Source organism: Mobula birostris, chromosome 3, assembly GCF_030028105.1.
Source record: "Mobula birostris isolate sMobBir1 chromosome 3, sMobBir1.hap1, whole genome shotgun sequence".
NCBI lineage: Eukaryota > Metazoa > Chordata > Chondrichthyes > Myliobatiformes > Myliobatidae > Mobula > Mobula birostris.
In genome coordinates, this window is record NC_092372.1 from 70,880,318 (window position 1) to 70,895,363 (window position 15,046).

Genomic DNA, 15,046 nt, shown 5'->3' on the forward strand with positions numbered 1-15,046 from the left:
AATCTTCCAGTCCTCTGGAACCATGCCAGAATCTATTGACTTTTGAAAGATCATCACTAATGCCTTCGCAATCTCCACAGCTACTTCCTTCAGAACACACGGGTGCATTCCATCTGGTCTGGGAGATTTATTTACCTTTAGACTATTCAGCTTCCTGACTACTTTCTCTGTGGTAATTGTGACTGTGCACACGTCTCTTCCCTGCCACCCTTGAGTGTCTGGTATACTGCTGATGTCTTCCTCAGTGAAGACTGATGCAAAATACTCGTTCAGTTCCTTGGCCATCTCCCTATCTCCCATTACAATTTCTCCAGCAACATTTTCTATCGGTCCTATATCTACTCTCACCTGTCTTTTACTCTTTATATACTTGAAAAAAGCTTTTATTATCCTCTTTGATATTATCTGCTAGCTTCCTTTCATAGTTAATCTTTTCCTTCTTAATGACCTTCTTAGTTTCCTTTTGTAAGGTTTTAAAAAATCCCAATCCTCTGTCTTCCCACTAATTTTTGCTTCCTTGTATGCCTTCTCCTTCGCTTTAACTTTGGCTTTGACTTCTCTCGTCAACCACGGCTGCATCCTTTTACCATTCGAAAATTTCTTCTTTTTTGGAGTATACCTGTCTTGCACCTTCCTCACTTCTCGCATAAACTCCAGCCACTGCTGCTCTGCCGTCCTTCCTGCCAGTGTCCCCTTCCCTCCATGGATGCTGTCTGACCTGTTGAATTCCTCCAGTGTTTTGTACATTGCTCTTGAAAAGAAAACTGTGGGAAGAAGGCAAAATGATTGTAAAGGCAAAGAAAGAGACAGACTGTGTTTAATGTAGGAAAGTGAGAAATAGTGAATATTTGAAAAAAAATTGAAATGCTGAATAATTCTTAAAAATACGAAAGAATGGTAGTTATTTGAAAGGATCTGTGTGTGAATTACTAAAAACTAACTTGTTGGCAAAGTAAGTAGATAGGAAAACAAATATTTTAAGGCCTTTTTACAAGAGATTGGAATGTAACAGGAAAGGATTTATGCTGTTTTTAAAATGGGACACCATGGTTTCACTGGTGAGTCCACAAAAGCTTGGAAGTTGAGTATGCTCAGAATTAAGTTTCAAAATGACTGCTTAGATTATTCTCAAAGAGCAAGTTACCTATTTACATTGACAACTTGCTTCTGCTGAGGGGTTCTCCTGATTGCAGGAGATATGTTTTGACTCCAGAGGTGAACAGGTTAATGCCAGAATTCCAGCAGACCAGAAATACTTAGAATTTAATTTCTAAACTGCTGTAAAAGCTAGCGATGTAAACTACTGCAAAAACTAGTGATGTACAGGGGTTAAAATTACTTCCGTGACTACTGTGGTCCATGGCATTATAATGGCTATAGGACATTGTTCTGTGCACACACGAACAGTTCACTCTGACCCACAGTGTATATGCCAGACAAATTAAACTAATCCTCTTTTGAGTGTGCATGATTCATAACCCTCCATTCACTGCATACTCATGTGTCGATCCAAAAGTTCATTAAATGCCACTATCATATCTGCTTCCACTACTACCCCTGCAGCCCTTTCACAGCCCTTAGCTGTGTTTTTTAATATATTAAAAATATTTGTCCTGAGAATGTGCCTTAAATCTTCTCCTTCTCATCTGAAGTGCATATCCTTTAGTGGATGACTATTAATCCATTAACACAAGTTTGGATCCCAGCAGAAGACTGTTGGACAGAGTTGCACTGGTTCTTTCTTTGCGAAACATTTAAAGTAAATGTTTCCAGGATTTAAAGTTGCTTATGTGAGTTATTCAAAATGAGATTACTATAGTCACTGGTCACGCAGTGATACAGAGGTAGGTTCCTCAGGACAGTATCAAGCTGTTTTTCTCTTTACTACATTGATGTAATTACGTACAGCATGATACACTTTGATGGCATGCAAAACTAATGCATTTCAGTATCTCAGTACCAGTGACAATAGAAATCAATACCAATAATTTGTCTGGATTTTTCATAAATATCATGAAAGTAACTGCTCCTTCTCTTCTTTAGGCAGTGCACTTCAGTCTCCAACTGGGAGGGGGAAAATACTCCCCATCAAATGTATTCTGAATCAACCTCTCACCTTAAGCCTTTGCCCTCTGAGCCTTTGCCATGGTAAGCCTCGTGCTTAGATTAATGAACAATTTTATAAAAGCTGGATAGAGGGATAGAATTCATTGAATTTCAGAACAGCTGATTCCATCAGTCCTAACTCGTTTGCATGTGGCACCATTGGGTGAGTTGTTACTTCTGCAAAGAGAACCAGTTTCAGGAGGAGGCCGTTATAAATGCTGTGTTATTAATTCAGAGTATTTATTAATGACACTGCTTCAGTTACTGAGTTGCAGTAGGGCAACTTCATAGCCAACAGTTTACTCTACATCACACAAAGACAAGTCACACTGAACAACCCTGAATGGTAAAATAAAAATATTAACAGACACAGCAATGGAGACTCCTTCTACATCTGAGTGGCCAAGGACATAGAGAGATGGAGGACCTTCAAAGCTTTTCTAAATACTAAGTGGGCAATAAGTACTGTAAGAAAAGTGCAAAGGAAACAGAAATTGTGTCAGAAGGCAAACCTCTTTCCAGGCAAAAAAGCTGGAGAAATAAAAGACTTAAGTGAATGGAGGATAGTTGTATATGGATTGGGGGCGTAAACTCCCTCTCAATCATGTTCAGCAACGTGGATACCAGGATTAATTGAAAGAGAATTACCAAACTATTTCAACCCTGACTGGGAGTAACATTCTCACTATATCCAGCCTTATAAATTTACATTCTTCTCCCGTCTTGGATTTTTGTTGCATTTTTGTTAGTGTTTTTTTTAAAGAAATATCACAAAAACTCTGAAATGAAACAATGCAGATGGAAATCTGGTGAACATCTGTCTACCTAAATATTCTCTCCAGAGTGCTGTTTCATTCTGCGAACAAAAATCTCTTTTGGACTGTTGTGTCAAGAGCAGATTGTTCTAGGCGCAGCTAGAATGAATGATTACTTTTTGACAGGATTATTTCCCAGTAGTCCTGAGACAGCTTTGTAAATGAAACAAGACCGTGCGCTGGAGTTTGGATAACCTAGTGGCAGCTGTGCTGATGGAGTGTACCACTGGGACAAATTGGGTCTGCTTAGTATATCAGCCAGGACCTTGGTTTCTGCCTCTGATATATCTATTTATAGACTACCCCAGTTGTTTGCTGTTTGAGATGTTTATTTTATTTCTAACATTTTACAGCAGATTTGGTGGAATGAAATTGCTAATTAACCATAGTGGAATTTCTTTAAATGTTAAACTTCAATGGTTCAATTTAATATCAGAGAATGTATGCAATATACTACCTGAATCCCTCACGCTTCGCAGGCATCCTCAAAACACAGAAGAAAAGCCCCAAAGAATGAATGACAGAAAACGTTAGAACCCCAAAGCACCCCCTCCACCCTCCCACGCACAAGCAGCAGCAAAAACATCAACCCTCCGCCCTCACCCACACTCCACTTGCTCCGACAAGCAATAGTAAAGCCCCCAGAGAACATGAGCGACTGTCCATCATAAACTACTGTCTGTCCCAACACTTTGACACCTCAGACAGGCTCTCACTCTCACTTGCTAGCAAGGACAGAAAGATATCACAAGGGGTCTAACAGATCGCTGCTTTGATGTTATGATCAGCAGCGCCACTTAGTCGAGTTCTCCCGACACGAGGACCAGTAGACTCTCACTCGCAATAGAGACAGAGATCACTCGAGTGCAGGGGCCTTCTTCAACAATAATGTACACGGTCTGACTTTCTTGATGTTTCAATCATTCGTGACGCTTCAGTCGGTAACATCCGCGAAGAACCATGCCGTCCACAGGGCCGCACTCTGAAGGTGCACATCTTCCAGGCCACACCTGGAGATACTGAAACGCCAGACAGCTTGGCGAGTTCCGAGAGTGGAACCTGCCCCTGTGAAGAACCCTTGTTTGAGTGTAGCTGTAGATCATGGACTCCGACAGGACCCGAGTCACCTTGAAAAGGGAAAAAAAGAGACACGAGAAGAAAAGAAATTAAACTGGAAAAACTGGAAGTCACCCAGGTCTGCAAGAACTTCAGGCACCATCTTTACCTCCTCCCATTGGTACATTTCTACTAGAAAATCATGAGCCATATCTAGCGGTTTAAAGCAATTCCATAGAATAGAAAAGTTCAAAGTTCAAAGTAAATTTTATTGTCAAAGTACATCTATGTTGCCATATACAACCCTGAGATTAATTTTCTTGTGGATATAAACAGTAAGTTCAAGAAGCATAATAGAATCAATGAAAGACTACACCCAACATGACGAACAAGCAACAAATGTGTAAAAGACAAATAGTGCAAATACAAAAATAAATAATAATAATAATAATAATAAATAAATAAATAAGCAATAAATATGGAGAACATGAGAAGAAAAGTACTTGAAAGTGGGATGTGGGAATAGTTGAGTAAGGGGGTGAGTGAAGTTATCCCACAAGCCTGGTTCACAAGCCTGATGGCTGAGGGATAATAACTGTTCCTGAACCTGTTGTTGCGAGTTCTGAGGCTCCTGTACCTTCTTCCTGGTGGCAGCAGTGAGAAGAGAGCATGACTTAGGTGGTGGGGATCTTGATGATGAAGAACTACACTTTAAATATTAGCTTAACTATTACACATACTAACTGGCTTACAGAGCTTTTTTTATAGTATTTTCCAATTTTATTTCAGTTTATTGGCACTAATTTTATTTAACAAATTAAAGATGTACAATAGATAAATATCACATTTATTTACTCGATTAGTGTGGCTATTAATAAACATTTAAAATGCCCCATCATCTTATCTCTGACTAAGCTCTTGGTGATCTGCACCAATATCTGCATTTATGGTTCAGCATTAAATCTATAAGGCATTCCCATGTTAAGAGTTCTGTGTAAATACACTGTTATAAAAAGTAAGTTTGGGCCTATTCTGTAATTGATTTTTCTGGTTTTGTGCATTGCACTTTTATTAAAGTAATTGGCAACTGATTTCTAATATTGCCGCTATGCACCATATTATTTCCTCAGGTTTCGTTGTTTGGCACTCTATGCTGTAAATGATTATATTGCTTATGCTTTTCCCTTAACCTTGAATGTGAATTATTTTTCCTGCCATTGTAGCTTCCTTGAAATTACCGCTGATAAATAACAGTTTCCTTTTCCGCAATTATTTCCACAATATTTTCTTGAGACCACATTATTGCTGCGTAGCAGTAGCTGATGCAACACATTGAGGCTTCCCACAGACTTCAGGAATCCTGGAAGCACGTGCAATTAACCTGTTATCGAATATTTTATTTTAAGTCTGGCTATGGCATTACCAAGTCTGTTCAGAGTACACAGCCAATTAGCATCAACAGCCTTGATGATGATCCACAAGAATCATCATTAGGAATTCAGGTCTTGAAGTACCACTTGAAGCATGTTGTTGCATGAATGAAGTCACAGGAGAAAAGTACTGGCAGTTATCAAGCAGCTTCTTTATTTGACAAGCAAAGTACAGCAGGCATCATATGGACACGCTTTCGGTCGAAAGGTCTCGCTGGTCCAACGTGGGGCTCGATATTTTATGCGCCAAACATCAAAGGACATTTCCATATTTACAACGTATTGACAATGCCTTCTTTGAAACCACATACAACCTTCACACCTCCTGGTTCGCATCCACACCACTGACATCCAAATGAATTTTAATCAGCATCGGCTGGACTGGGATTCCCAGCTTTTAGGAATCCATTGTTCTGAGCTGCACTCCAAATTAAATGCACAATACATATTCAGATGTAAAGACTGGTAGCCACAGTCAATTGCTAAATGTATATGTCCTAAACCCAAAAATCACTCTAACAAAGCATAAAAGCTGATGTGTTTGTAGTGGCCTCGGAATGTGCGAAAGCTGTACACATTTTAGTTGTATCCGCTTGAGCAGTGAATGGGCACTTAGGGAGATGCTAGTCCCTGGTGATGAGATGAAGATGACTGCAGTAAAACCTGGAAAACCTGGCTGGCGACACAGTAACAGCACCTCAGGCAAACACGCTCAATTCCAAAAGCAGTTGGATGACCTAAATGAACCAGGAAAAGCAAATGCAGAGCCAAAATGCATTGTGCAGTTAAAGATTATAAATGGAATAGTTTCTGAGCTGAGTAAAATCTAGTTGTTCTTTGAATAAATTAGAATTCTTGATTAGGGGCCAGTGAGACTGAAACATCATAGGAGAGATTAAATGCATTTGTTACATTGCTGTTAACATCATTTGGGGAATTCAGTGCAGTCTGGGGCCAAGGACTGGAGGCCTGGATGTGGCCCAACCGGGGAGTGGAGGGTTGTGTGTGTGAAGAGGTGGGAGGTTGGGCAAGGAGCTCGATCGGCTGTTGTGGTCTTGTTTTGCTCTGTTGTTGTCATTTCTGCTTGTGTTTGTCTATGTTCTGTTGAACATTGTGGATGTGTTAAGATGGCGCTGGAATGGGTGGTGGCATTGCAGGCTATTCTCAGCACATCCTTGGTGGGGTGTGTCGGGTCCCGATTGTGTGGAAAACATCGAGTGTGGTCACAGTACCCAAGAAGGCTCATCTCCAACCCCTGGTCAGATCAGTCCTCGATCCCCTGCAGTTTGCCTCCTGGGAGCACATTGGAGTCGACGATGCTGTCACCTTCCTGCTGAACAGAGCGGACTCCCATTTCAATAAGCAGCGCAACACTGTGATGATCATGTTTTTTTGATCTCTCAAGTGCCTTCAATACCATACAGCCCTCATTGCGGGGGGAGAAGCTCCGTTCAATGCAGGTTGGCACTTCCATTGTGTCTTGGACTATCTGACTGGCAGACCACAGTTTGTGCAGCTTCAGAGCTGTGTGTCAGCTACGGCTATAAGCAGCACTGGGGCCCCACAGTGCTCCCTTCCTGTTTATCAAGTATACCTTGGACTTTAGATACAACACTGACTCATGTCATCTGCAGAAATTCTCTGATAACTCAGGAATAATCAGGTATATAAAGGGAGGACAGGAGGATGAATGCAGGGCCGTGGTGGAGGACTTTGTCAAATGGTGCAAGCTGAAACATCTGCAGCTCAACATCTGTAAGACAAAGGAGATGGTGATGGACTTTAGGAAGAGCAAGCCTGTACAGCTCCCTGTTACTATTGATGATGAGGACGTGGATGTGGGGAGGACTTACAGGTACCTGGGGATGCACCTGGATGACAGACTTGAGTGGAGCACCAACACAGGGGCTGTGTACAAGAAGGGCCAAAGTGCCTTTACTTCCTGAGGAGACTGAGGTCCTTTGGTCTATGCAGGTCTTTCCTTCACTTGTTCTATCAGTCTGTTGTCACCAGTACAATCTTCTATATGGTGGTGTGCTGGGGCAATGGCATCAACATGGCTGATGCCAATAGGCTCAAAAAACTGATTAGAAAGGCTGGCCCTGTTATCTGAGTCAAACTGGACACACTGGAGGTGTGATAGAACAAAGGACCCTTTGGAAAACCCTGGCAATTCTGGATAATATCTCTCACCCCCTGCTTGCCACTTTGGCTGAACAGAGGAGCACTTTTAGTAACAGACTAAGACAACTGTGCTGCTCGAAAGAGCGCTATATGAGGTCATTTTTACCCTCGGCCATTAGGCTTTATAATGAGTCAACCTATAGCTGGGGAAGTGATGACCCCTCCTGTTAGACTGTTTGAGGTAACTTATTTTTTTATTCTTTCTTACTTCTCTTCTAATATTTATATATTTGTGCACTTGTGTACTGGGACACTGCAAGTTCCTTTGAGATCAATAAAGTATCTATCTTTCTATCTAATGCAATTGACGCATTCCATGTATACGTGATAAATAAATTCAAATTCCAGAAAAACATCAGGTTGCTCCAACATTCTAAATGGTTGACTACCATCCATCAGATCACTCTACCCATTTTTTCTTCCCACAATTCCAAATGGTGTGAAGTTGAAAATTGTCTTAACCCAGAATGAAACAATATTGCACCCAGGTCTGCGCGGTCTTGGCATCCATTTGGAAATTTGACTCCTGATTGCTGAATGGGATTCATATTCATCTCAGTATTTAATTTCCTAACAGGCAGATTTCCCCCAGATGAGATCAACAGCAATGTAACATATGCAGTTCATCTCTGGTGTGATTTTCAATTTCACTGGTCCCAAAAGCAATAGTTCTCATATATTCAAAAAGCACCCAGGCTTTACTAAGCCCATTTTCTCAGAAACCAATTTTTTGTTACTTTCCAGGTACTTTCTGACCTAAATGCCGCCTACAAGATGTGCATCCAGAATGCTTTTTACCTGGGGGTCCAAGTCCTGGTCAGTCTCTGTGCTCTGGCCTTGGGATTATTCCAGGCTGCTGCTAGTGTTCTCTGTCTCAGCTTGCAGTGTGCTGCTCACTGCTATGTTAAGCAGGTGAGCCAAACTCTTCTCAAGAATAGAAGACTTCATTTATATTTCCTGAGCCCACAAGAACAGATAGAAATATTTACTGCACACCTGGTTTCCTGAGGTGCGGGCATTCCTCTTCTGTGCTCACAGCCACACCTGACTGGTAGGTCTGGTTGTAGGCGACCAAGGTTCTCTGTCCTGTTACATGCCTCCGGAGGACATGGTTAAATACTAAACTGCCCACTTCCACTGACTTTCTGGGACCACGTAGTCATCCGACACTCCCATCATCACAGCACCTGAAGCCCTCTGGTGGTAAGAGTCGACCATGGAGGTCGCATCCTAGCTGTCTACCTGACAAGCCAGGTACACGAGCCTGGGCAGTACGGAGAGCAAGCTGTTGTCCATGCAGCAGGCTCCTGCTCTCCACGCAAAGGAACAGCAGAACTGATACAGTTCTGCACGTGAGGCATCGCAGGGATTGCCAGCCAGTGTTAAACTCAACATAGGGACTCCAGCTTCAGATTTTCCCTCAGGGTTTACCCCTGAAGTCTTCCCCATAAGTGGGTATGGCTGCAAGGCAGTGGAGGATTGAGGTCAGAGTTTTCCTTCTCTTACATGAGCTGCCAACCACGGCTGACGAGTCCCATCTATGTAAAGTGACTGGTTTTAAGGCACCAGTAACCCGCCTTTGCCCTATCTCCTGTCAGTAGAAATGATTCCACCGGGCTTAGTAGCTAAGCCACACGTGAAGGCCAGGTGATGGACTTGGTTGTCAGAGGCTATTTGAGACACATCTTTGGGAGCATTTAATAGATAGTGGGAGCTTATTCTCATAATCACCCCTGGTTATGGCAACCTTAAAAACTGTCACAACATCTCCACTTTAGATAACAGCAGTCCCCTGTAGCTATAAGAGTGCTGTTCATACTGTGTGTCCTTTTAAAGAGCCATCTGCTCGAAGCATACCTGAAGGGTTAAACTCCAGCCACTTTCTGCAGTGAAAGCTGCACCAAAACTTTCGCAGTTACATGCTCTGTGAACCTGCGATTAATCATCTTGATCTTTGAGGCTTTCAAAGGCAGCTTTTGTGTGACCTACAATTTGTTTTCACACCATTAAATGGTAGACAACCAACTTCTATGCCATTGCGTATGATTGATGGCTGGGATGAACAGAGTTTTAAACTTTGTGGAATAAGAGAGAACAGGCAGGGAGGCATTGAACGTCTGTTCCTATTCCTTATTATCACCTGCATTATTCACTCAAGTCCTGTTACTCTGCTTTCCCATACCTCATCACTCACCACACCAACTTCTCTTCCAATTACACACAAACTCCTTTTACTTAACGCACATCCCCAGTATTCTACAGATCACAGATTCTCACTTACAGGTCCCTACCTTCCTTCATTGTAGAGAACTGACTACAGAAACTTCGACCTTCACTAGAGTTGACATTCCCAGCTACTTTGCAATGTTTTAATTCAGATAAGGAGCTATTTTGTGACAAATGAAAAGTTTCTGACTGCATATTGCCACAATTAAATAAATATCATTCATCCCTACAGCAGACAACAATCACTCTTGTAGATCAATCTCAACACTGAGTAAAAGATGATCATGTGCACAATCATGACCTAGGATGGTGTTACTTTGACTGCCTGAAATTATGCTTTTAACCTCCAAATACCAGATAGGAAATGGTGTTGGAGAATAAGACTGATTCCTCAGAGGGGACCACTCACTCTGAGAGTGCTCTGTATCTTGACTCATTCAGAGCACCCAGCAGCTTGGATAACTACTGGTAAGGTAAGTAACTCTGTTTTCATCTGGTGGCTCACATATCACAAATAGACAAGAGCAAGTGAAGGGAAGGATGAGGGTTCATGTCGGTTTGTGCCAAGCTGTTCAAATTCTGCTCAGTCAAATCCTGACTGCAGTAAGCCACACCATGTACAGAAAACCACAGGATACATTCCTCTCCAGCCCTTGTCCTTTCCCACACACCTGGCTTCGCCTACCACCTTCCAGCCAGCTTCCTTCCCTTCCCCCCCACCCCCAGCTTTCTACTCTGGCATCTTCCGCCTTCCTTCTCAGCCATGAAGAAGGGTCTCGGCCCAAAACACAGACTGTTTGCTCACTTCCATAGATGCTGCCTGACCTGCTGCGTTCCTCCAGCAGTCTGAGTGTGCTGCTTTAGGAGCAGCAGTAAACATGCAATGTATTAGCAGCAGTACCTGCCCCGCTACACATTCTTCCAGGGAGACTAAGCCAAGTCCAAAGGGCATGAAGTCACAAGACTTTGCATTCATCCTTGTAATGAGTGACCACTCGAATGGACAGACCACTCAAGTACATTTATGCATGTTTGCTATACTGTACTTCAGTAGGATACGTGATACCCTAATCTGCGGGTGTCTAGATCTACACCAATGTGATCGTCAGTGCTAGAAAAGAAATGCAAAAGGATCATTGGCGAAATGGGTAAGGACATGACTCGAATCGAAAGATGCCATTTACCCAGTTAGAGCTTGCTCAAAAGATGAAGATGTCCTGTGGGGGCGTGCCTAAAGTCACTTCCGTTGTGATTGGTTAGTTTAGAAGCTGCAGCTGCTTTTCCCATTGGATGACTACCTGCTGCCCTGTTTCAAATATGCTAGGTATGTAAAATAGCACATAGAAGGGGCTTGCTTTCTTCTTCCTTTAAGGCAAGGATTCAGATGATGATTGAAAAGGTATTCTCTACGCACGCTTTAAATTAAGTATGTCAAATGTACATATATTTGTTGAATATTCAGCTTTATAGTATCTGTAACTTGGGAACATGAATGCTTGGTCAATTTTTTTCTGTTTATAAATAAATTATTAATATGTCTATTCAAAGTCAGTGTATTTTTTTCTCACTTGCCAGACCCATGAACCTGATTCAACATTACAGAAGTGTCTTATGTAAAATTTATAGTTGCTCAAGGGAAGGAAGTACACTGGATTCCAGTTAATTGGGACACATCGGGACCTGTACACTTTGGCTCAATTGAATGGCTGCCCCAATTAGTCGGTGTTTCATGGAAATAGCTGAAAAGGTACAGTGAAGACAAACTACCATTTAACTCAATAGTAAATTATATATTTAAATGAAATAAAGAACAAATTAAAACACCAACAATGCCACTACAATACTGTAAAACTGTGTATTAGTTCCTAATAGTTATTGATGGAGTAATTCAGCCAATGTACACTACTGTGTATGGGATTTTCGGGGAGGGGTACTACCTCTGGTGAAGGGACTTGTCACGTCCACCTTGGGGCAGCCTATTCACCTTTGGTCTCCACTGGACTTTCGGCTCTCACCTGTGTCTCCAAGTAGTTGTTTGGGTGGGACAGCGGCCACACCCTGGTACACTGCTTCAACAGCTGAGGGTAGCCAGTGGCCCTAAAAATCCCAGTGAAATCAGGGCATACCTGTCCCAGCATGCAAAGTCTGCTCTGGCAAACTGGACAGATGAGAGCAACAGAGAGACCCAACAGCTAAGAAGGTGGTTCTGCAATGCTTCAGGGAGAGTGAAGGACATGATCGGATACAGAAGAAGTTATGGTTATCCACTGCCGCCAAGGAAGACACCAATTTGTGACAACCACTTGTACCTCTGGGCCAGGATTTCTGAGGTCAAGAGAGTAGAACTGTCCCAGTGCAATGGCTTTTCCATTTTAAAGACATTCCCACATAAGTGTCACTGTCATCATTGGATATGATGGACAACCAACACGCTGCCATGTTCTTTTGGTTAACTGTAAATGAACAAAATTAGCACTGACTCTGTGCAGAACAGACTGTATTCATACAATACATTCAATGATTGCATTTTCCAAATCTTCATTTGTATTGCAACTTTCAAGATGACTGTCAACACTTCAAATTTGGAAACAGCTCTATTTCTATCTTTGATATCTCTTTCTTTCCTTTTCAATGTTCTTCTGAAGGCCCTGACCTGGAGTTGGTTCTTTGTAGGAATGGGACCCACTCTCCATACCTCACAAACGGCCGCTTTTTGATATCCCAAGGACATGGTCTGGAAGCATAGCGCACCTTCAGGGTGCCAGATTTTCATGGCTCTGGAGACGGGCTGATTCTAGGCCTGACTAAGGCAGTGTGGGAGAACACGGAACAGTGAGAGCAGCAAGTTAGCTGCCATGGGCTGTGCGTTCACAGAGCTGCGCCTGGGGCCGACTCTCTGGGTCCAGAGCTCAGAAAAAGCAATACAATAAACTTTTAACATCGTAAATCAGCAAGTTGTTTGCTCTGTCTGCCCTCTTACTGTGGGGACATCTCTTTTTCCCTTAGTAGGGAGAGAGGGAACCTGTGGTATGTTGATTTACTGGGTGAGCAAGTAGTCTTTGGGTATTGCAAGTCTGTGTCTTTACTGAGGCTTTGTTGCACGCTTGAGTACTTGGTGTAGGGCGCTGATGCTTTTTTGCTGGTGAGGGTGGGGGTTATTTGTTGCCTTGCTGCTGCTTGTGCATGGGAGGGAGGGAGCTGGGGGGCTTTGGGGTTCTAACATTTAACTGTCATTCATTCTTTGGGGCACTCCTCTGTTTTCATGGATCTTTGCAAAGAAAAAGCATTTCTGGATGTATATTGTATACATTTCTCTGGCATTAAATGCACCTATCAAAATTCTGCATTATTCCTCACTTGCTGAAGTAATGAAATAGTTTTATTTTCATTTCTGCCCATTTCTGGCATCTCCAAGCCCGAATGCTTGAAACCACAGTGAGCAAAACATGTCTAAATTGTCCTTCTGCTTATTTCTTGTTATCAATGGCAAAAATCCCTGCTTTTTGAGTTTAAACATGCACAACTGATGCTATTTAAAAATGGTTCTCTCTAAGCACATTGTAGTGTCTAACAGCCACACAAGTTCATGCGACTGGTCCCAGTTAAAAACTGTTCAACAACAGCCTCCTGCCCCATTAAGCAGCGTACTGACTCAAATAAACAAATGGAATCGCATCTATATTCTCGATTAGTTTTTGTTGTCCTAAATAAGCGGCTGCTTCGATTAACTGATGGACTAATTAACAAGAATCCACTTATTAGGTTGTGTTGTACAGTAGACTTCAAGTTGTTCTTGGATAGGCACATGAATGTGAGGAAAATGGAGTTACAGGGATATTGTGAGGGCAAAAAGATTTAGCTTAATTAAGCAACTAATTACTATTTCAGGTACCTTAGCACCACATCATGGGCTGAAGGTCCTGCTCTCATGCAGTTCTGTTCTATAATATTAGGTAACATTTCAGTTATAATTAAATTCATTTTTGTGTTTGGCTCAACTTTGGTTGCTATCCAGTACATGGCATTTTCACTTGTAACAACTGAACTTCAGCAGTGAGGTATGAGCAGGATATACATTAGTTTTCAGGGCTGATGTATGCTGAAATATAGAAAACAAATCACAGTCGTTTCTTTGTTTCCAGCACCTGCAGCATTTGCTGTTTATTCTGGCTAGCTCAGTTGGTAGAGCATGAGACTCTTGTTCTCGGGATCGTGGGTTCGAGCCCCACAATAGGCGCAGCTCTTTTGCACATTGCACATTTAGACAAAGATGTAACGTAAAGATTTTTACTCCTCATGTATGTGAACAATGTAAGAAATAAAGTTAGTTCAATTCAATTCATCTTTTTTTTTAAAAAATTGTAAATACTAGCAATTGGAATAGTCAAGATTTTACTGTGGAACCTCTCTATTATTTCATATATCTGATGAGAAACCTTGTAAACTTAAATTTGTAAAATTCATCCCTGTAAATAACTTAAACACAGATTTTATGATGTGTAGCTATCTTTCAAAATGTCCTTCTCACAAGAAACTCTCTGAGAATGGTACTAAGAACTTGTAAATGAGCAGATCAGTGAAGGTCCACATTAATTTTAGTCTGTATTACTTGCAGGACTGCTTACATTTTTCAAAAACTCTCATGCTGCACGTTTAATAAGCTTCAGTTCATCAAAGACACTGTGGCACATAGTCTTGGGGGCACGTGAGTTTGGTCCAGATTGATCTTGGTTCCTTTAAGTTTCATGCTTAAACTTCAGATCCAAAGTTTATTTTTCTCATTACTGTGATTCCCCAGAGCACTGCAACTCCCTCCTACACTCTGCTCCTTCACTTCTGGGTTGTTTTACATTCTTCACTCTTGTCGATGTTGACAATTTAGCCTCATGCAATGGAATTCTTTCACCATCCGTCCAAATCTCTCTCCTGCTTTATGATGTCACTAGAATCCTAGGGTTGTACAACACTAAAGTTAGCCCTTTGGCCCAACACATACATGCCAAACCTTTTGCCTATATACACATATCCCAATTCCCTGCATTAGCTCTGTCCCCTTCTATCCCTTGTCTAAGTGCCTCTTTATATAACCTCATGTATAATGATTGTACCTTACTCCAATACCAATAATGGCAGTAAGTTCCAGATGCAATATCAACCACTCCGTTATATAGAACACTGTGACATATATAAACATATATAGAATTCCTCTCATCTCTCAAAAATTCTTCC

The 15,046-nt window shown here is 41.8% G+C and overlaps 1 non-coding gene across 1 annotated transcript; it reads left to right on the forward strand.

Moving 5' to 3' along the window:
• Positions 1-13,986: 13,986 nt before the first annotated feature.
• On the forward strand, positions 13,987-14,054 carry trnak-cuu (transfer RNA lysine (anticodon CUU)). Its single transcript has one exon. It is a non-coding gene; the product is annotated as a tRNA-Lys (tRNA).
• The last annotated feature ends 992 nt before the right edge of the window (positions 14,055-15,046 follow it).